The sequence below is a fragment of the Manis pentadactyla genome, chromosome 15 (assembly GCF_030020395.1).
Source record: "Manis pentadactyla isolate mManPen7 chromosome 15, mManPen7.hap1, whole genome shotgun sequence".
Classification (NCBI taxonomy): domain Eukaryota; kingdom Metazoa; phylum Chordata; class Mammalia; order Pholidota; family Manidae; genus Manis; species Manis pentadactyla.
The window spans coordinates 57,880,138-57,897,240 of record NC_080033.1 but is presented as its reverse complement, the minus strand read 5'-3'; positions in this window follow the sequence as shown (position 1 = coordinate 57,897,240).

Genomic DNA, 17,103 nt, shown 5'->3' with positions numbered 1-17,103 from the left:
GAATCTAGGTTATATGATCACCAAGGGATGGTCTACTGACCTTTGCTGCCAGCACTGTTTTTCTCCACAATGCCATCCCTTCTTTCCATCTGCCCAGCACTTGTCCTACTTTTAATGCCCACCACAGGCTTTCTGCCTTCCTGGAAGATCCAGCAGCCTTCCTGTCCTTCATCTGCTTCCCACTCCTCTAACCCACAGACACACTCATATCTGGACTTCACACCTTCATGTGATACCATTGTTTTGTTTCCCAGTTGTTTCATCTACCTTGTACAACCTCCCTCAATATTCAGTCCAGTGAATATTTTTTTAGAGCCTATTTTGTGCCAGGCTCTGTGCTTGTTGTAGAAATAGAGGGATAAAGAGGGACTTGAGCACATACTTCTGATGTAGCCATAATTTCCTTTGTTCCTTACATCAAAAAATTCATCATCATATTATAGAGAAGGCTGACAAGAAAATAAGAATAATATACCATTGAGATTATAAAATAGAGGCATATACAAAGATTTGAAGGTGATAGTGGATTTTGCTAAGTGGGAAGAACAATTAAGCAGAGGAGATTTGCAGAAGGGTTGGGGACAAATTATACACAAAGACACAGATGTTGGCAACAGCAAAGTGAATGAATACAGGAGATCCAAACCGCTAATGATTGCTAGAATCTGGGGATGGGCAGAAGGAAAAGGAGGCAAAAATGAAGAGGTAGATGAGGCCTCTCTCATGAAGGGTTTGATAGGCTACGCTAATAGATTTGTGTTTCAGCAAGATCAGTCTGTTGATAAAGTGGAGGAGAATATTAAATCCCTTAGTATCCTTTTCAGGCTAGAAAGTTTGAGGCAGAGAGATAGGAACAACTCAAAACCTTACTGATCAGCTTGTCAAGAGAAACATGATTTTTGATTCTTATAACTTATGCTTCTTTGAATGAAGAATCTTGCATAAACAGGCAGTGTGTGCCTGTCTTTCTAAACAATTTATTCATATTAATGATCACATCTAGGAAAGACTTGGCTTACTTTAAGAAAGCAGTTCTTGTCCATCGATAGATGAATGGATAAAGAAGATGTGGTACATATACACAATGGAATACTACTCAGCCATAAGAAAAGGGCAAATCCAACCATTTGCAGCAACATGGATGACATGGATGGAGCTGGAGGGTATTATGCTCAGTGAAACAAGCCAAGCGGAGAAAGAGAAATACCAAATGATTTCACTCATCTGTGGAATATAAGAACAAAGGAAAAACTGAAGGAACAAAACAGCAGCAGAATCACAGAACTCAAGAATGAAATAACAGGTACCAAAGGGAAAGGGACTGGGGAGGATGGGTGGGTAGGGAGGGAGAAGGGGGGGAGAAGTAGGGGGGTATTAAGATTAGCATCCATAGCGGGGTGGGAGAAAGGGGAGGGCTGTACAACACAGAGAAGACAAGTAGTGATTCTACAACAGGTTGCTACGCTGATGGACAGTGACTGTAAAGGAGTATATAGGGGGGACCTGGTATAGGGGAGAGCCTAGTAAACAAAGTATTCGTCATGTAAGTGTAGATTAATGATTAAAAAAAAAAAATGCAGTTCCTATGTGGTGACCTCTAATGAGTTCTACACAATGATATAAAGGGCATATAAAAGTGTAGGCAAAGGGTCTGTTTGTGTTTATACAGAGGATCAAAGCCTAATTTGGCTACCCCGAAAATGAACTAAGATACAATATGAAAAAGAACTTCCAACATCAGCACTCTCAGGAAGACTCATGACAGAAGATGATCAGAAAAAAAAAAAAAAAAAAAAAAAACTTCAACAAAGATCCACGCACTGCTACAGCTGTAGATGCACTCATCCCACCAGTTCCTGGACTTGCCATGGGAAAGATGAAGGAGATATCTAAGCTGGCCTGTGCATGCAGTAAAACAAAAATTGGACTGGATCTATACTGTTGGAACTCAACCAAGAATTAGGAGAAGTGCAAATTGTAGCACTCCAAAATCTTACAACCACAGACTATTTATCGTTAAAAGAACATATGGGATATGAACAGTCCCCAGGAATGGGGTGTTCTAGTTTATCTGAATTCTCTCAGACTGTTTAAGTTCAGTCGGACAATATCCACCATATCATAGATAAGTTTTCACAAATGCCTAAGGTGCCTAACTGGTTTTCTTGGTTTCACTGGAGATGGCTGGTAATTACAGGTATGCTTTGGTTAGGTAACTATATTCCTATTATGTTAATGTGTGTGCACAATTTAATCAGTCATTTAAAACCTATCCATGCTGAAGTTACTCTACAAGAAGATATGTCAAAGAAATAATCAATCTTCCCAGGTTTTCTTCTGCCTGCTACTTCTGTAGCTTTTCTTCTTCCTACCTAATCACAACCTTTAAATAGAACTTGTGCCACATGTCGAATTTACCGAGTATCATAATTCTTCCAAGTGGTAAAGACACCTCAAGACAAATGCTGGGCATAGAAGCCACAGGGCATAAATATGCAAAGAAGTAAAAAGCTAACCTTTTCAAACGATAAGGCTTCTCTCTCACTTACCAACTTAACATTTCCCTGTATGGCCCCGGAAGATGACTGGTTAGCCAGAGACGGGTAAGATTCCTCAAGGGAGGAACAACCTAAGACAGGCACAGTCGCAGGGGGCCATCTGGTGAGAAAATGGGGAGCAGCAGAGGTGAGGCTTAGAACCTCCCCCCTCATGTTCTGAGAGAAATCTTCTGCATCCGTGGATGTTTTATTGCCCTCGTCTAGCGCGGATCAACACATAGTCTACAGGCACACACCTGATCATCTACATTTGCTCTCTTACAACACTAAACTCTGTTTTCTACCTTTATCTCGTATCCACCTACCACTTCAGCATTTTATTAAAAATAATAATAATAGAGAAATGTGGTATCCACATATAAATCAGGTTTAAAAATCAAATGAATATTCATATTTGAACTGTGTATAGTTCATAATGCATTAACAAAACCGAAAGTTTCTGTGATGACTGCCCTTGTACTGTTCACCATGTAACTTATTCACTATGTAAGAATTTGTACTCCATGTAAGAATTTGTTCGTTATGCATCAGAAGATTGGAGACTGACGAAAATTGGGCTTGGGGTGGATTAATGATTGTGCATTGAGTATTGACCCCCCTATACAGAGATTTGTTGTGGTTAACAACCATTTAATCAGTAAATATGAGAGATGCCCTCACAATATATATATATATATATATATATATATATAAACACACTTCCAATTGTAAAATAAATAAATAACCGGGATGTAATGTATAGCATAAGGAATATAGTCAAAATATTGTAACAACTTGGTATGGTGATACCTGGTACCTAGAAATATCATGTATATAAATGTTGAGTCGCTGTGTTGTACACCTGAAACTAATGTAATGCAATGCTGTTGTCAACTACCCTTCAATAAAAATTAAAAAAAATAAAAAATAAATAAAAAAAAAAAGAAAGCAGTTCTTAATGGGAAGAGTATTGAGAGGTGGTTTAAAGAAGCAGGAAAATCTAAAGGGTGAGTGCTGGGTATCCCCCAAATAATGAATTTCTTGAGGTTGAGGATTTTTATCTTACTGATGTTGGTACCCTGTGTTTAGGACAGTACCCAGAAATGGGGATTATCTTTTAACCATTCTACTTAATAACTGCCCGAATTGTCTACTTCCAACTCACTACGCATTTTATCACGTGTCTGGAAATAAGGAAAACAATTTATAAACTGTCTTTATTGTCAAACATATCACCATGCTTTAACCTTTTAAAAATTGTTCTTCCAATTTCCCCCCGAGTATGATTTTTAAATTCTTCTCTCAAACAGCTATCCAAAGTCAGATGATTTCTGGGGTTCAAATTTATGGATCTATTTATTTAGAGAAAAAACATCCATTTATAATGTGCCCCTATTTTTTTCAAGCTTGGAAAAATAGTCTGCTGAAAACAGGCTCCAGCCCAAACGAGCTTATATGTGATCCTAAACAAGATTTCTTCACCAGAAAGCAGGGGGTCCAGAGGGACAGGAAAGGCATTGTACCACGTGAATCCTGAGAGGTTGGATTTTCTCTATTCTAAAACCCTCCTGTGCCCCTCATAGTACCACGTATCAGGCCTGCCTTGCCCGAAGTGATACTCAATTGCTTAACCCTTTCTCTGGCTCTATATAGAGAGCATTTGTGTCTATTTTAATTGTCCTGACTCTCATCAGAAAACCTCAGAATTTCTTGTTGCACAGTGAGTCCATTTCTTTCTGTTGCGTTTGTGTCTCTTAAATAATTTAAATGTTGAAACAAAAGGCAGTAAGCATTTAGAACCGAATCTTTCTGAATGTGCTCCCAGCCTCAGCTGAGATACTCGGTAGGATCCTGTCACTGACCCAAGGGGCATTGTGCAGGACCCAGTCCTGCAGATATATGAATGTCTGTGCACCAAGTAAGCTCTTGGAAAGAAGGGCTGTGTGACTGTATAAATCTTGATCTAGGAGGACAATGAAACTACAATGCACATACAGCCCCACACCTGCTGCCACGCACTGTAATAAACCCGCACCAGTGTTCCCGTGACAAAGTTGATCCCAAAGGATAGAGAGCAGTGATGGGGAATATAAATCTGTACCAACAGCCAGCCATTTCTCCCACCTCCCATGTGCTGTGCGTGTGTGCGCGCGCGTGCAAACAAGGCCACCAATACATAAATACCGCAAGAGGTGCAATCCATCTCCTGCTGCCGTTCTGTTTCCATACATACTCTGTATGTTGCCTGGAATTTCATGCAGTATTCAGAAGGATTGAGATTGCCCAGCCTTTGTTCAGAGTAAGTAAGCAGGGGTAGGCGGGTGGTCTGACTCCAGCAGATTCAGATATTTTATTCTCCTTCCTTCTTGGAAAAAAAAAAAATCAGCTGCTTAAAATTACATTGCTGGTGTTTATGATTCATATTACAAGCAGGGCAACCTCTCCATCCAAATCAAAATTTCATTTATGATATTGAGGGCTTGAAATGAATAAAGGCCTAATGTTTTCGAAGGCACCAAAGAAAGAAGCACCTGCCACAGGACTGATCACAGGAGGGAATGAGAAGATGAAAGCTGGGTGAGGGAAGTAAAGGACAAATGCAAACCCAAATGCCATAAATTGATATGAAGCAAAAAAGAAACGAAAAGGAAGAATAACACCAATCGTGTGTCCATCACTGTGCTTGGGAGATGGACACAAAGAACTGAAGTTAAGGCATACTTAATTCCTGCCACTCCCCTCCTCCAGCTTGGAAACCCTACGAGTTAGAAATATGACTGGAAAAACTAAAAAGGCACTGGCAATGAGACAGGTTGCATACTAAATTTGAGGCATGCCAGGTGGTTTGAACAGATAGTTTCTTTCAACCACACAAGAAAAAGGTAATGGAGAGAATGGCACAGGTTTAAGCAGGCTCTCAAGGTAAATGAAAATAAAAACCACAAAAACTTTTATATCTTTGTAGCATTTGGCTAATGAGTCTCTAAAACCATCCCCAGCACATCCATCATTTCTAGTGCAGAGACTCAACCACTGTCTCTCTTTAATTGGTCTAGACAGGTGTCATGATATTTCAGCACAGTGCAAAAAAAAAAAATTCCAGAGGTTTTCTTCAGTGAGACAGAAAGGTAGACACTTTAGAAAATGTTAGTGTAATTTCAACCTTCTTTGAGATAATTTACATTTAGCAAGAAAATCAAGACAAATAGAAGTCTCCAGATTTAATTTCACCTCCAGAAAATCTTTTGTAGGGTCAAAAGGGAAGCTGGAAATGAATTTGATCATTTGGAGCAGGCGCAATCCTGATCTCCGAAGAAACGAGTTTTCTCTGGGGATCTCACTTCATCTACGTTGTTTTTCTGTAACAAGTGAAATTAAATAACTATTGTTTTAAATGTCAACCTCACCTCGCCATAAAGCAACTAAAGACAATTGTACATTACCAGATGATTTTAGGTGCTGCTCAGTATCTTTCAGGGTACTGGGCTCCGCCAGACCCTGTGCTTCACACACAGAAAGGGAGAGAGCAAACTGGGAAGAGACCACATTTAAGGAATGGAACTGCCACCCCACTGGGACCAGGAACAACGGCTCATTAATTATTTTAAAGTCGTATTTCAACAAATCATGACATAAATGAATACCACTGAGGAAACAGAAACTTCAGCTGGTATCTCAGGAACTCGCAGAGGAATAAGCTACAACAGTGCAAGTTAAGGACAGAGAAACAGGCTTAACTTTGGATTTCCTGGTTGTTACCGGGAGGAATCACTGTCTTGTTGCTATTTAAATACATTTTTTAAAAATCGAATTTCTCTGGGAGAATGGTCTCGCTGTGCGATAAAACAAAATTCCCCCAGAGAAAAAGATGACATGAGTTTTCTACCTCTGCTTTCCTTTGTTTTAACCCTGTAGTAAGAGCTGGGTGCCGCTGCACTAGGCTTTACTGTCGAAACCGATTTACGCCATGTGGTATTGGAGCTTCCCCGAGAGCGTGTTTCAACGTGCAGCAGTGGTAAGGAACTAAGAGGGGTGATTTCTGAGACTGATGAGTTGAAGCATCGCCAGACCGAGTTGCCGAGGGCTCCAAAGAAGAACCTGGAGTTGGGTGTTGAATCAGGTGAATTTTAGGTCTGAATTGCACCCACCTCCCTGAATATTTATATGCAGAAGCTCTCTGAAAACAATATGGCCCATAAATACCAAATGTTATTTGGGAATATTAATTTGTCCTCTGGATACATTAAAAATTCAAATTTTCCTTAACAACTTACAAAGTAAGATTCAGAGCTTCAGAATTCAAGAAAAAAATAAAAGCTATAAAAGTCAAGGAAATTCCAGCTTCAAACCAATTGGTTGTATAACTTAAAACACTTAGTCTCTATGTATCTATCATGTTATCTGTGTCATCTAACTAGAGATCATTTCTCTTTATCTACATATAAATTATAAATCTATGCACAGAATTGGGGTAAGATAATTCAACAAGTTGACATCTCTAGGCTGGAAGAAACATGTTTTAAATTTTTTCTTTGGTGTTTACACATTGTGTTTTTCTGTAATAAAAGTGTTTTGTACCTCTAAATAAAAATATGGATTATTTTAAATAAAGCAAGTAAGCAATTTTAAAGTTAAGAGAGTGAAACACAAAAGAGGTAAGAGGAAGTGGGGAGAAAATAAAAGTCCCAGGATAGAGTTCAAAAAGGTCCAAAAATGTTTACCCTAAGGTGACTGCATGTAAAATATGAATGTGATGTGTCATTCCCTTATTTGACAATCTTAGTCAAGCAATTTCTATGCTCCTGGAGGGTTAGAGAATAAAAATTGGCTCTTCCCTTCAAAGGACACACACTTGATTGGAATTCATATAAAAGCTCAGTTTTCCCTATCAGCATCTAAAAATTAAGCACACAGGTGGATGCTTGGCTTTACAAAATGATACAAAAGAAGCTAGTAGAAAAACGTATGATTATGTGGGCTGTGGACATAGAAGGATTTTGTAAACATAAAAAAGTAACAGATGGGGTCAACGTAGAAGATTGTAGCTTTGTTGTACTTCAATTTCTGTTTTTCAAAAACCATCCTAAACAAAATTAAAAGACAGCAAATAAAATGTGTTCCACAAATATGTCTAAAGGTTGATATTTTTAATTTATGAAGGACATAGAAATTGACAAAGAAAAACCAATGGTCAGTTTTAAAAGGGACAGACAATTCACAGAATGGGAACTAGGGGTGACCAAAAAACACGAAATGCATGGTAACCTCAGAAATACTAATGAAATCAATGATGCGATCTTGTTTCAGCATATGTCACATTAGCAAGCATTTAAGAAATGCTAGTATGCAAGAATGATAAAATCACACCCAGGAAAGGATCACCTTTGGAGGAAAGTGAGAGAAAAGTGATAAGAGCTTCACAGTTATTGGTGACATTCACTTTCTTTAGCAGGGTGGGTACATGGGTTTCATTACTTTCTCTATAACATTTTTCTAGACCTGAAGGAGTTCATTTGACAAAGGAAAAAAGATACATGATATTGCTCAGTGTTGATGGCTGTGATGGTAACATGGATTGGTATGGTCTTTCTTCAAAGCATTGACAACTTGCATCAAGGGCCTTAAAGATGGCCTTTGAGTCTATAATTCCATTACTAATAACCTACTCTCAGGAAAAAGCCAGGGCAAAAACAATGGTTTAAGTGCAGTGATGTTTATCCAAGTATTATTTCTAATAGTAAAACATTAAAAATATCCTCAATGTATAATAAAAGAATAATAAAATAACTATAATACATCTCCAATATTATGACATGACCAAAATAATGTTCTTGACTTTATGATATTCAGAAATGATCAAAATATGATTTTATATGATCAAAGCAGGATACAAAGATATACCTATGTAAACACACATGTATATATATATATATATATTCTATACACATACATGTATAAATACTGTACAATGTCAGCAGTGGAAAGAAGTGTATATGTGATGTGAAATTGGTAAATTATGCTTCATGAGTGAACTAAAAGTTAAACATTATTATTTTCTTTTCTCCTTAAAAGAGACCCTTTCTACTCTTTTCCCTCAGAGAAGTTTTGCTTCAAAGTTGCTCATTTGAAAAATTGGCTGAAATTTAAGAAATGAGTCTAAAGTCATTTTGTACTGGGGAAAAACACAGTCTTGGAAAAGGCCACTCAGCTCATTATATTTATATATATTTAATTATAAAAGTCATGATCTCATTATCACTAATATTTAAAGTATTAATGTTTTAACATTTTAAAAATTCGCATACTTTTTTAAGATTTTTTTTTACAGATACAGATTTTACAAGTATAGATACAGAGTTCATAGAATTTTGTAACAGTGACCTATTTAGGCCGTTCTACATGCATAGGTCCCATAAGCAGAAAGGGCACACAGAGGTCTCCTGAGGACGCCGACCATGAAGGGTCCATAATGCAAGTACAATATGAGCTCTGACGGTCAGTGGAAGAGAGTCCTAGAAAAAACAAGCCCTTTTGAGTCAATTAGGGCATCACTGGATGACAGAGAAGGTAGAGGGAAGAAATAGGAGAGGAACTGCTTTTTCCTTTGTAAGATCCCAGAACATTTAGTCCAGGCTTTAAGACATGTTTAGTGATCTCAGTAAAGAACAGTTCCCTGTAAAAGCAATAATTTAAGGTGATGGGTAGAGGCCAAAACTCAAGTTTGCAAACTATAGTGTCTTATTCCTGCACAGTCTTGTCAAAGACTCCTCACTAAAAAGAAATTCAAGCAATGGTCTTCATGTGATACCATTATAAAGAGAAAGTAAGGAGTTTCCAAAGAATTTTAGTAGTGGAAATAGGTATACATTGTGTTGTAGGAAAGTACTACATCATTCACAGATATGCCTTATTTCCAGAAACAAGAAGGTGCTGCTAGATAAATGAATTATTTAGCTGTTTAGCAACTACTCGACTTCCTACCAGAGGTACCAACAACTGCGTGGTACTCAGGTTCTCAGTCCAGAAAGTGGCCTTTCTCTCCGTCTCCCTATCCCTCTCTCCGTCATACATGCACATACACACGCACGAACATGAGTGTGGTCTAGCATTCTATTAAATTGTGTGAGGGAGCTGATGCCCCAGGCTTGTGATAAGATTGCAATGGTGGATTGGAAAGGTTGAAGGGACCTTACTTTTTTCTCTTTATCAGAACAGCCCTGCCCTTCCTCCTTCCTACTTTCCAAAGCTAACCTTTCACTCTATGATGTGGACTGTCTCCTGCTGGCTACTGACCACCCCACTACTCCCACTACCATCCACAGTCACCAGCCATTTCCCTTCCCCTTTGTCTTCAAACATCTTTCCCCTTTTTGTCAATGATGGGTATCTCTTCATTTGACTCCTCGACCTGCTGAAATGACTTGCGTATCTCCTTTACTGTGAAACTATTTTGAAAGTTATTTATTTTGACATCTCTGCTTTCTGGATTCCCTTGTAAGTTGGCTTCTCCCCTTACTCTATGATACTCCATCTGTTCTCACTAGGGTTAATAATTTCCTTTTATTATCACCAGCGGCCTCAGATAATGAAACTGAGTAGCTTATTTTCACTCCTCACTGGTGCTATTTGACCTCTCCTTACCATTTTTATACACTTTCCATGGATGAACATATCTGTACCTATAACTTCACATCTATTTTCAAAATTTCAGTTCTCAGATATGATAATGAAAGTACCGACCAGATGTCTTTCATTAACTTGATACCTCCAATTAGATATTTTCAGACCCCTCAAACTCATTACTTTCAAAATTAAACTTATTACAATAAACTAGAAGAGAATATATACTCAGTATAATAAAGGATATCTATTAGAAACTCATAGCTAATATTAAACTTAATGGGAAACCCTGGGAACAAAAATAAGAAAAGGTTGCCTGGTTTTATTGTTATCATTACTAATATTCAACCTTGTTTTGGAAGTTCCAGCCAAAGCAATATGATAACAAAAATTCCTAGGAAGTAGGCATATTAAGAAGGAAGAGACAAAAGTATCATTGTTTGCTAATGATATAATTTTCATAAATTTAAAAGCATTGGTTGGAAAATTTTGCAAACTAAACATATTCAACAAGGTGGCAAATTGTAAAATTCAGTTAACTTGAAATCAATAGCTTTCCTATATGTCAGCAATAATCAGTTAGAAAAAACAATCCCATTTACAATGAGAATTAGAAGATATAATTATTAGAAATATATTTAGTAAGAATTACATGGTACCTATGTAGCAAAAATGGCAAAATTTTACGTGGAACTTAAGGAAAGGTACAAGTAAATCCAGAGACAAGGTTGTGTTTGTAGTTAGATCAAAGATGTACAACTACAAAGCTATTAATTTCAGCTAAATTAATCTATAAATCTGATACAACTACACTAAAAATCCCTAAGTTTATTTGTGGTAGGGGTAGAATTTAATAAAATGATTCTAAAGCTCAAGTGAAAAAAAATAAAAATAGGAGATTAATTAGAAATTTGTGGGAAAAAGTTTATTCCAGCAGATATTAAAATGCATTCAGCGACAGTAATTAAAACAATTAGCTTCTGGTTTGAAATAGGTCAGTCAATGGAATAAAATAACATGAAAAAAATATACTTAATTGTATAAAAGAATTTGTATAATTTAATGTGGCATTTCAAATTAATAGGTAAAGTAGTCAATATAAAATGAATAAATGGAGATCAGTGGCTATTTGGAGGAAAAGTGAAGATAAATCCTTATCTTTTGTCTTTATAAAGATATGTTAAAGCAAGAAAGATAGGTTGAAACAAGTGTATGTGTGTTAAAGCTGGATGGTAGGTACATAGGGATATATTATGTTATTTTTCTAATATTTAAAATATGTCATGATTTAGGAAAAAAACAGAGGTTTCATCAAGCCAGAGATTAATAGATGAGCCTAAGATGTAACATGTATACATTAAAAGATACTATATGAAGAAATAGAAAAATTACACACACACATTGCACAAAAAGCAAAACCTACAATACATAAAAAGTGCTTAAACAAAGTATGGAATGATGAACACCATATAATAGGAAACACAACAAGAACTAGATTGGAATTTGGTAAAAGAATGTTAATAAAAGACTCAGAAAACATATAAAATTGTTTTCAGCTTATTTGGCAAATAGGCTTGCAAATAAAACAATGATATGTCATTTTTATCAGCAAAATTGATAAATATTTTCAGGAACTTAACATTCCCAGTGTCAGGTAGGGTACAGGGAAAATGACCTTAATTTACATTCACTGTTAATGTGAGTGTAAATTCATATTTTACATTCTGAGCACAGTGTAGCAATATCCTTCAAGGGTTATAGAATGATCACATTCTTAAAGAACTTTATTCTATGGAAATAATTATCAATGTAAAGATACATGTATAAGAATGCAAAATGACAGTTTGATGTTAGTTTTTCTTAAACTGGAAATGAATAGGGGATTGATTTTATTTTAGGAAGGTGACTGATTTAACCTGATAGATATTTATTAGAAGGATTGATTGCTTTGTACAGAATGGATTGTCATAAAGCAAGAATGGAATCAGACCAATCAGGCATTTGCATATTGCAAATATCTTATTTGACAGGTTGGTTTTTCATATGGGATGAAGGTTTTCACTTGTACTGTTTCTCTAGGTCTTCCAAATGACTTTAAATGGCCGTGAGCCCTTTGAAGGGCTCTGTTTTGCATGTTAGCGTCTGGTATACCCAAATCATAATATGCCTTTCATAAATGTTTATTAAATAAATTAATAAACATCTATTATAACACCTGCTGTATTGTTTTATGTGGTTCAACGTCCGTGTTTCTCACTGAATTGTCTGTCTCTAAGAGCAGGGGTCAGTGATGCACTCATCTCTACATCCCTATCAGAAAACAGTGTCAGATATGTGAGGTATTCAACAAATGGTTGTTGAATGAATGAATGAAATAGGAACCTGATTTATTTCTCCTAACATGGGCTCTTTATAACTATGTTCCTAAACATTGGTCTAAAAATGAAGCCATCTGAAAGTAGGTCTTGGAACATGAACTTGAACTCTTATGAAAGCAGCAGAGGCTTCACTGGGTCCTGTTGAAAAGAGAAGAGGAAAAAAGGAAAAAGAAGGAAGATTTGTTAGACTTGAAGACAGTCACATAAGTAGGTGACTCTGTGGTCCACTGAGTAGAAGCCATGCAGAAAAAAACACCATGTAATAGTCCTTTGCAAATAGGTGGTGGGGCAGCATTCTTTCACATCTTTTATTCCTCTTACTCTTTCTTCTTCATATCTAAGAACCTCCTATAGAACATCTTTAAACCTCTACCAATAGCCTAGTCCAGTTCATAGCAGCATTTCCAGTTACAGTCCTGGCTGAATCTGCAAATACTAGCTTCCTGGCTCAGATATATTGCACTGAATTATTTTTTTCGTTCTTGAGTTTTTCATTGTTGTTTATGCAAGAAAAGTCACTGATATGTTTTGGAGAAGATAAATCCATTTGTCTACAAATAGAAAATTCCAAACCAAGACTCTCTAAACCATGGGTTTACAAAAGCCCCGTGAGACCCAGGAGTCATTAAAGAGTTCTTTATTGGCATGCTCTTGAGAGCAGAGTGGTTTAATCATATCCTTTCATGAAGGTTAATATTAAGACAGAAACATGCCATGTTCAAGAGTTGTGTTTAGAAAAGCAAAGCCTCATAGACTTCCAGTTAAACATGGTATATTGAACATGTGTTTATCTCTGGTTCCTCTCCCAATCTTACCAAAGTAATGAGAATAAAAAAAGGAATAATAATAATCAAAGAATAACAGAGGCATAAACTTACAAGGGAAAGGAAAATGGGAAAGATGACAGTGGATGAGAAATGTCAACAAACCTGTGGAGAACAGCAAGTCATGGGAAGAGTAGTAAGCGCCTTAGCAGAACAGAGGAAGCTGAATTAAGTGTCTGCAGAGGGATGGGAGGAAATCTGACTCTTCTTGCAAAATCCTAAAAAAGCTTAAAATTGGAGGATTGGTTGAAAGTTTGTGGAAGGCTCATTTAGAGCTATTCCCTCCTCCATCCTGCAGTGCCCCGAGACAAACCCTGCTTCATTTCTGCAGAAGATGGAAGGTTTATTTTAGGAAGTATTTAAGCTGAAGTGGCTCTAGACCCAGAGACTCTGGGCCTGGGAATGAAACAGAAGCATTAAGTCAAAGTTTGCAAGTTGAACAGTACTGCCCCCCAGCCCATACTGTGTGCCAGACCTCCAGATTTCTTCTAGCTGAGATTATATCTTTCTTTCAAATAATGAATGGGAGGTTTTTTAGAGAAACTAAACAGCACTCAAAAACAGATGCACCACTTGGGTGTCTCCCAGTAAAAACACTCATTCCCTGCTCTTCCCTCTAGCAGACAAAGCCAACCAATCAGTTTTTTAGTGCCTTACTCTTGAATGTAAGAAATCAAAGAACACAAGATATTTGGAGAAACTGAATGACAGGGACTGAAATGAACTGCTAAAAAAGAACTCTGATGAAAGAGAAAGCATGTAGGAAAAAAAGAAAACCTTTAAAAAGCTATGCTTTCTACAGAAAAATAACAGGAGGTATTTTATCTATGAAACAAAGCAGAATTCTATATATTTATGAATAATTAAAAGCCTATAATGCCATGCTAGCATAATTTTCTTTAAATCTGATTGGATGGCAGGAGGATAGATTGAGGAGATTTTCCTGAAAGTAGAATGAAAGGCAGTAGAAGAAAAAAGATCATTAGACAATACATTGAGAAGGGCCCAGCTTCTGATGAACACAAGTCTCTAATAGAGGGGGAAAAAATAGGTAAAAAATGATCAAATAAATATTTCAGGAAAATTTCCCAGAATTAAAAGAACTTCACATTAAGAGGTTCCAAGCAGGTGTCTTGCTCAACGAATGCAAACAGACCCATGTTAAGATACATGTATGTGGAATTATAAAACATTGGAAATGGAGAAGATTCCAGGTATTTTCAAAAAGGAAAAAGCAGGTCATACGGAGCAAGAGAAACCAGAATAGCTCCCATCTTCTCAGCAGCAGCACTGGGAACTAGAAGGCAACAGGACCATGCCTTAAACAATCTGAGATAACATTATTTTACAATTAGAATTCTATACCCAAAGTATCAATTGAGGCTGAAGGTGGAATAAAGAGATTTTCAGATATTTAAATTCTCAAAACATCTACCTCTCAATGCATGTTGGCTGAGGAAGCTACCCGTGAAGTACCCTAACAAAATGAGGGAGTACACTGAGAAAGAAGGCATAAAACCCAGGAAAAGCGACCAAAGACAGCAAAGAGGGAAATGGCATTCTTGACCTCTCAACAAAATACTGAGAACAAAAGAAAGTGTCTTGGAGGAAGCCTAGAAAAGAACCACCCACAGTGGACCAGAAGTAAATAGGATTCCTGAAAAAAGCAACTGATCTGTATTATCTGATTGATGTGACTGGATGGAAGATTTATTTGGGAAGGTGTTGGAGCACATGGAAAGAATTGCTGAGAAAATTAAGACGAGCAAGCAAGTGAAAAAAAATGTGCACTAAAGGTATGATAATTATAGAACACACTGAACTTGGCATAAAGATATAAATCTGAATAATGATTTAGGGAGAATGGGAGTGAGGAAGCAAGGGATGACGTGCGTGTGAGCTGAATCCTCATCTAGGGAAACAGAAGTCCATAGAGTAGGATTAAAATGGATAAATTAAGGAATAACATTATTTAGAAGTACATATAGTACCAGAAGAGAGATAAATGAATGGAAAGTAGCTCCCTTTGGGGACTAGGATTAGTGGAAGGTGGATTAGGGAATTGCTATACGTATTTTAAGCCTTTTACTGCTATTTGACTTTTCAAAATTATATGCAGTCATTACTTTGAGAAAATAAAAATCAATGAACAAATGGAATTCAGCCTCTAAAAAGCAGTTGCTTTGCAAGATCCCCAGATGTAAATGCAGCAGGTAAAGCGGGTTCTGGGCTGGGATGGATAGGTCTAGCCTACACTTTTCTCCAGCTCCTCTTCAGAGAACACCAGATTCAGGCAGTTTCTGAGAACCCTTCTGCCTTCATTTGTTCCTCCTCGTCAAGGGTGCTGCTTAAGGAGCAAAGGTGGTCCTTGCACCTGGATGGACATAGGTCACAGTGAATCATGTACTCAGGGTAATTTTAAGTCACTTCTGAAAGTGGTTGTGAAATCCCCAGTGAAACTCCATTTCCTTGTCCCTTATCAGACGGTTCATCAGACTGCTACTGCCCTACGCCTGGTCCTTGGCCTTCAGCGCTGCTCTAAGCCTTGGCCAGGATGCAGACAGAGCCTCCACTCTGTACCTCTTCTGGCTTCCTACTTCCTCCTTCCAGCTTCATATTCCCAACTCCACGGTGTTGCTTTCCATGCCTCTCTGGACCCACACTTACCCTCTCTGTACCTGTGCCATATCAATACACTCAGTGATCTAAACAGAAAGAATATATGTCCACAGAAAGACGTATGAGTTAGGATCAATGGATACATGCCTCTAGACACAAAGCAATTTTGTAGTGGATGTGTTCAAAGATACACAACTCTGTTTACATCCACACAAAATACTTACATATACCAAAATATAAAATGGCATATTAAAATACAATGTGCACGCCATCCATATATTCCTTTATGTGTCATTATAAAAATGCCACATACTTCCTGCCCCCAAAACCTATATTAAGAGGAGCACACTTTTGCACACTTCCATATAGGTGACTCAAAATAGAACAGCCTGACCAGATGCTGTTTTCCCTTCCTGACAAACGGGCATGAAATAACAGACTGACATCTGCCTCTGCAGGTCATTCAAGTCGGGCTGCTTCATGTCAGAATTCAAACTGCTCCATCCATCAACAGCAGACCCAAAATTAACGTAGCTTGGAAACTCCGCTGCAAGACAGTAAGAGTCCAATTCAAAGTCTGACCTCCGAGGAATGGTGGGGTATGACGGAAAATTATTTCATGCCCTGCTCCAAAGCCAACAATACAATTTGAAGAGATTTTCAGTTAAATTAATTTTAAAGAAAAATCCCCCCGTGTGGCAGTTTAACTCTTAGGGTCATGTAAAAGGAGTGCTAGGGACAGAGATTTTGATATCTGAAGGTGCTGCCAGCACCTTTTGTGAAAGGACTGAAAACATTATTTTAGGCAAAACAGTTTTGACACATTTGCTCTATAGCACATACCCAAAGTCTTTATCGGTAAGTGAAGAAATCATCAAGAGATTTAATTCTTCATAGAGATTTTGGGAAATGGCTATTAGTTAAAATTGTAAATAAGATCAGTCCTTTGAAGATTACAAATACAAACGAATGCTTTCCTGGAGATGTTTTTAAAGGTAATGATTTCTCTCTGCTCAATCATAGCAAAATTTGCACTGAGAGACTTTATAACCAGTACCCAAGGATGACTGCCAATTGAACAAATGAACCAGATTCTGATGCATAAAATTATTTTACCTGCTTTGG